The sequence below is a fragment of the Engraulis encrasicolus genome, chromosome 20 (genome assembly GCF_034702125.1).
Source record: "Engraulis encrasicolus isolate BLACKSEA-1 chromosome 20, IST_EnEncr_1.0, whole genome shotgun sequence".
Taxonomy (NCBI): domain Eukaryota; kingdom Metazoa; phylum Chordata; class Actinopteri; order Clupeiformes; family Engraulidae; genus Engraulis; species Engraulis encrasicolus.
This window is the reverse complement of record NC_085876.1, coordinates 32,819,837-32,826,532: the sequence shown is the minus strand read 5'-3', so window position 1 is coordinate 32,826,532 and position 6,696 is coordinate 32,819,837. Positions and strand designations below refer to the sequence as shown.

The following is a 6,696-nucleotide window of genomic DNA, read 5'->3' as shown; positions in this document are numbered from 1 at the left end:
GGACCCTAGCACATACACCTTAATTTCCTTCTGTATTAACAACTCCCCATCACTCTACTCTAATCCAATAGAATAGAGTAATAGGAGTAGTCGGAGGATAAAACTATTCTTACTACAAAAATGCCACACACACACACACACACACACACACACACACACACACACACACACACACACACACACACACACACACACACACACACACACACACACACACACACACACACACACACACACTGCATGAAGGCTGGCAATGTTTGATATTCTGTTATGTCCTGATGGTGCAAGAAAGGCCTGCAATTAAAAAAAAAATATCAGGTGGCTTGGTGGCTAAATGAGACGACATACTAGGCTACACTGGTGACTCTGGTCCGAGGTCTGAGGTCCAGTCCTTCCCTTCTCTCTCGTTGCCTGTCATACTCTCAAACTGTCCTAAATAGGCAAACACCCCCAAACTATCTTAAGAGAAGCTGTGAGGTAGCTCACCCTGATTTAGCCTATTAAAACTCAAATCATATGCAAGGTGATATACCAGTAGGCCGCCTATGGCCATATACGTGCCCCTTTGAAGTTTCAGAACATTATAAGTGCACGCCTGCCCCCTTGAGGGTACATGGAATTTTGTGCAAACTTTTCTTCTCACAACAGGAGAGGGTGGGGCTATGCTTGTGGCGAACGCCTGCGCACTAACGTGACTCAAGCTTTCTCAGGTAAAGCGCTAGTTTCGTTGGGATTGGTTGACTGTGTCGGGTTTCAACAAGTGATTCGCCTGGCCCCTGCCGTCCGCTAGAGAAATAGGCGCTCGTTTAAGTGTTCTTTTTGCACATTTCAGCTCCTACCTCCAGTTTTCTCAAAAGCTCTAAAATCCCATATGTCGTACGGATTAGCTGACGAGCGGATAAGTTTAAAAGTCTGACGTTAGCCATACATGCTAAGCTACACGGAGAGCCCTTATTATCAGTAGCTTACAAGCTAGGTGCTACCTGTACTGTATTTCCGTTTGAGGACATCCCGCAGTCTAATTAAGGAATTAACTCGTTAGAAGGTGAGTAGAAAAGTTAAGACTACGCTTTGTCTTTGTGGCATTGTTGAATGTGACGTTTGTTTTTGTCCCTGCAATTACATAAACAAGCTGCTAATCAGCTAGCAACCTGTTGCATACTGTAAGTTTGCCATTAGCTGTGCTAACATTTTATTCATTGTAGTAGGGATGGCTAGTAGCCACCTGTCAACAATGTCTGTCAAGTTCCTGAGACATTGGACTTTGGTGTACTGTTATGTTATTGCTTTCTCCAACCAAAGAGGATATTAACCGGTCTTCTTCAAGAAAGTTGAGAAACCTTTTGATACAAGTTCTTGAGTTTCACTGTAAGTGAACTAAGCACAGCAAAGTGATGACAGGCGGAGCAGAACAAGACAATGCCCCGGTAGCATCAGGAAGTGATGATTCGAAAGACGAACCTCAATGATCTGGCGTTATGATTGTACATACTGGCATTGCATGTAAATATACATAGTGTAGCCTAATGTTAGGATGAGCTCATCGTTTTGCATAGCCTCTCCTCCCTACATTATATCGACCACTGCCTGCCCAGCAGTACCCCTCCCGTGAAGCCCGCTTTGATCTTTACACAAGTGACATTCCAGGAGGGCACGTCACATTGAAATGCATCATTGTCTTCAATGAATTATTCTTGCTGGTCATCGTGAGAATCGGTAGATGTGTTACAACTGACGAAGATGCAATCGAACCATTTTAGTTTTGTTTAACACTTTTCAGAAGAAGTCAAATGGTATACAGTGTATGTATGATACATTTAGCTTTTAGACACAGCCAACTTGTAAGTCGAAAACTGAACAACAAAACAACAGCAAAAAGGTAAAAAAAAAAAAGATTTCAGGGAGTGTTATTCATAATTCACACATCATGCATAGTTGTGCTGCGGATGCTGTTCAAGTCTTGCCTTTCCCCTCTACCATGGCATTCATGGAGCATTCCAGGGGCGCTCCAAGCGCAAGTCTGAACACGTTCACCATACCTGCAAACACATCTGATGGAATGAACCTCCTCAGGCTTTGGTTCTCTCTCTGCATCTCTTTGAAAACACCATCCAGACTGGCAGACGCAGCCTTCTGATTGTTGCTGATTGTTGTGCTGAATTAAGACGGAGGACCATATTGAAATGTGACAGGCAAGTGGGCTACTTTCCTACAAGTCATATGGTTGATGCATGGTGGCTTTTTAAAAGTCAAGTACTGTTCCAGTATTCAGTGAGAAGCAGAATGCAACGGATGCAATTTCGTAACTTGCAGATCTGATGGAATGAGCTGGCTTTATGTATGTTGCACTAGCACGTACATCTCTAGATTCTTGCAATCAGGGGAAATGTCAATGAATTAACGTAGTATTCAGTGATGGTATGAAATACTGTTGAGCATCGCCAGTGTTCACCATTTTGTTGTTGTTGTTTGACTATTGCTGGAGATTGAATATGCCAAGACCCTTGCTATTAAGTGATACTAGTCTAAGTTTAGTTCACCTTGAGGTAGTGGTAAATCATCCAATAATAAAAGATCTTGGATTCCTTATTTTCTGAATTAAATGACACCCATGAGGTATCTATTAGCAGATTTAATACCACTTCATGCGGGTTTATGACAGGCATGTTCTTGGAATTCTGCCCTGGTTGTTGTCATGGTGCGAGCCTGTTGATGGAAGATCATTAACCGGATGGATCCAGCATCCAGCTGTGGGATAGTTTTGCTCCTGACCCAGAGGAACTGATAAGGAGAACCAATGAATGTGACCCTGGGGCCTGTATCAACACTAGTGTCGTTTTATAAACACACACACACACACACACACACACACACACACACACACACACACACACACACACACACACACACACACACACACACACACACACACACACACAATGGACGTTTGTTTTGATGCTCCCCCCCCAACCCCCAACCCCCATGTGGGAAAAGCTTTGCATTGAATTCATAGCATGCATAATCCCTAATGATCTAGTTGTTTGTGGGGGATGGTTTAGTGGCTGTGACCAGTGTTGAAGTCGTGGAGGAGAAGTTTACCCACCCACCTGTTGTATTTTAGAAAGAAAGTTTATATACATACATCTCTCTTTGTGAGTGAGCTTTTCTCACCAAATACAATGCTTTAAACAACAAAAATAATATTTGTTGTTTATATGCAATCTGGGCATGCGGGAGCAGCACCTCTGCAGCCCAAATATTGATTATGCTACAGCTTGACAACCTTATTGTTGTATCAAAATATGAATACGCAAATGATATATAAATGAAGAGTTCAGATGCAAAACCCCCTAACTCCATTTCTGAAGACCTGCACTTCTATATTTTTAGAGAACCCTGTTGTAGGTTTGGTTTACATGTATGTACTTGATAATACATATAAATAGTTATATTACATAAATAAAATAAAAAATATGCAATTTTGATAGCTTCGTATTAAATAAAAATGAATTAAGATTATTTTCTGAAAAGGCACTTAGGGGGGTTTGCATCGGAACTCTTCAAATATTCTATAATAAATAGTCAACAAAGAGTTAACCACTTTGATTGTTGGCTCAGTTATTTTTGTGAGTAATTGCACAGCCCTAGGAAGAGCCCTCATCACTTAGTGTTAGTGATGAGTGATGCTCACATGCATGGGGGCGTCAGTGCAAAAGGTCCGGTGAATATAAGCCTTTGGCTAAGCCAGGGCAGTGCAGCGCTGTTAAAGAATAATCAGCCACTCGGCTCTCTCCTCTGGTAAGGTCACACTACACTTCACTTATCTAGCCCTCTCTCACATACACCTCTCTCTCACACACACACACACTCCCCCTTTTATCTCTCTCTCCTTTCTCTCACACACTCTCTGACTCTTTGGCACTCTCTCTCCACATCACTCCACATCACGCTCTTTCTTTTGGCATTCATTGTTCTCGCTTTTTTGCCTTCCTTTTTGTCGCTTCTCTTTTCTCCTCTATCTCTCCTTCTATCCCTCCTTCTCGTTTTTCCCTTACTCCCCACTCCCTCTCTCTTTCTATCTCTCACTCCATCTCCTACTCTGTCACATCACATAATTCTCTCGCTCCCTCCTTATCGCTCTTGCTCTCCCAAATTTGCCCCCCTCTCTTTTCCTCTCCCTCTCTTTTGCCTGCTCGTTTTCTTTTTCCCTCCCTCTTGTCTACTTGCATGCGAGAGAGAGAGAGAGAGAGAGAGAGAGAGAGAGAGAGAGAGAGTAATGGACACCATTGGACTGTACGTAGATTGAGCTTGAGCGTTAGTGCTATTGTGCACAACATACAGGTAAGGCTGCTGAGCCTCAGAGCCCTTTGAAAGATCCAGAGGACACGGAAAGAAAAGAAAAGAAAAGAGAAGTGGATAAGAGATCCACATCAGGTAAAGGCTTAATCATTTGGCCTGAGTTGACAGCAATACTGCACTGTGTGTGTGCTATTTGCGGCGTGTGTGGTGTAGTGTGGTCTGGTAGCTAGCTTGTGGAATTTATCGGGCGTTTATTGTGAGGGCACTAATTACAGAGCTTTATGGTCTGGGTTGTGTACTTTCACCACACCAGGCTCGCCGTTGGCGGATTGTTTGTCCCAAACCTGTCATTCAGGTTATTCTTCTGATGCTTTTCTTTTAAAAGGTGTGTAGTTTGGTGTGTGTGTTCTATATTGTGTTCATTATGTGTTGTGTAAGGACTTACTGTTAGCATGTTCGACATGACCAAGTTTTTTTTGTCTATCTGTGTGGTAGTAGTCGTCATACACACACAGTCACATACTCTGCTCTAACCAGCAGCACAGCACTGTCTTTATCGGCACGCTCAAATGTCACTCACGGCCTGTCACTGGCTTGTTAGGAGTCACCTGACTGGCTGCCCCATGGTGAGTGCTTTTAAGTGGGTCAGTGTGGATGCCGCTACTGATAGAGGGACACAGTACAGGCCGGCTGACAGGGGTCGGGTGGGGGACTAGAACTAGGCCCTTATTACATTGTAAAATATAACTTAATATTATTATTATTGAAATGTTTTCAAGATGGGCATATTTGTAAAAGAGCAATATTCCTATTATGTCGTCAATGCTTGTTGCACTTGAAATAATGGTCAGTTACCATTTTCATGTTGTCTGCATCCTACTTCTGCTACATGGCTTGATTTGATTTTACTCGTCTTTCATAGGCTAGAGTCTAGACCTACTTAATTTGAGCAGTGCCATAAACAGTACATTAGAGGAACAATATCTAGTGTGTATGGAGCCATTATTGTTTTGTTATGGTCTTTTTTTCTTGATGGCATCAGCTTTTACAATGGCACCGTGACACAGGCTATCTACTGTTTGTCAGCAGCTCCTGCCTCCGTCACTGCCTGCCTGTCTGTGCATGCATGAGTGATTGGCTACTCTACTCTTACGGCCCCAGGGTCATCCTGTTCCAATCCACTGCACTGTAAGAGTACAATAGACTATAGAACTAATACATAGGATACCACTGGGACAAATGTCTAATGACGAGGTCAAAATGTGGCTCTTGGATGGTTGTCAGTCACAGTTGTCGTCCAAATATCTTTCTTATAGGTGAACATGTACAATTCTGGATGTGTTCTGTGGGAGTCTGGATACACTTCAAGACAAAAGACATCTCCATGAGTGTATGAGGAATTGTTTTTGTTCAATGTGAGGAATACAACAGAACACGCCTTGAGTGCACAAAAAGTGTAGAAACGTGTTTAATGTAAACGCAGAAGGCATTCGCAAATGTGTTAGCCCCAATATTGCACGTGGGCTTCTTAGAGATTGCCGGGGTCTGAAGTCATAGTCCGCTCCCCTCAGTGCAATGCCGTGAAGTGAAGTGTCCCTGGAAAGGATCCTGGGCTAAAGCAACACAGGCCTGTTAGTTGGAACTGGCCCAGAGTGAACTGGGGATCTTGCTGATCCAAATTTGGCTTGGCTCGTCTGAAGGAGAAGAGGGGATCGTAAAGCTTTTTGTTCTGAAAATAGATCACGGCGTTGGTGAAGGCCCTTAAAAGTGCAGCTAGCCGAGTTTGGCTTTTAGGCCCTGTTGATGATGGACAATGTGTGGGTGCGTCTGCGTACATGTGCATTTGTGTGTTGGTTTTTCTGTATGTCTGTTTGTGTCTGTCTGTTTCTGTGTTCAGACTGGTCTCCTGGTTCGGTTCAGGCACACGAGGGAGCAACCCTCTCCTCTCCTCTCCTCTCCTCTCCTCTCCTCTCCTCTCCTCTCCTCTCCTCCTCTTTCTCAACTCATCTTATTTCTCCTCTCCTCTCCTCTCCTCTCCTCTCCTCAATCCTCTCCTCTCCTCAATTCTCTCCTCTCCTCACTTCACCTCACCTGCTCTTCTCAATAATTTGTAGCCTAGTAGCCCTGTCTGAGCGACTCTCCCTTACAAGGCATTGGCCTGTCTGCGGGAAAAGGCACAAACTGCTTGCACTTGTGCTGAAGACACATGCGCGCATGTGTGTGTGCACGAACCCCATAGGCAAGCTTGGAGCGTGCCATTGCTCAAGGATATAATTGCCACATACAATAGGCAACAGCCTAGTGCCTTTGTCAGTGAGTGACCAATGTCCAGGTGATTTCCAGGGATTTTCCTGGAAGGATAAGTTCTGTTAAGTTGGACTACTTGGTCCTCTAGGC

At 43.8% G+C, this 6,696-nt stretch overlaps 1 protein-coding gene across 1 annotated transcript in view; it reads left to right on the top strand.

Moving 5' to 3' along the window:
• Nucleotides 1-722: 722 nt before the first annotated feature.
• The window catches only part of phactr4a (phosphatase and actin regulator 4a), a 71,346-nt gene continuing 65,372 nt past the window's right edge, over nt 723-6,696 (top strand). Inside the window, exon 1 of the mRNA XM_063185792.1 lies at nt 723-1,045. The gene's annotated coding sequence lies outside the window, so the exon portion shown is untranslated. The remainder of the gene's footprint in view (nt 1,046-6,696) is intronic.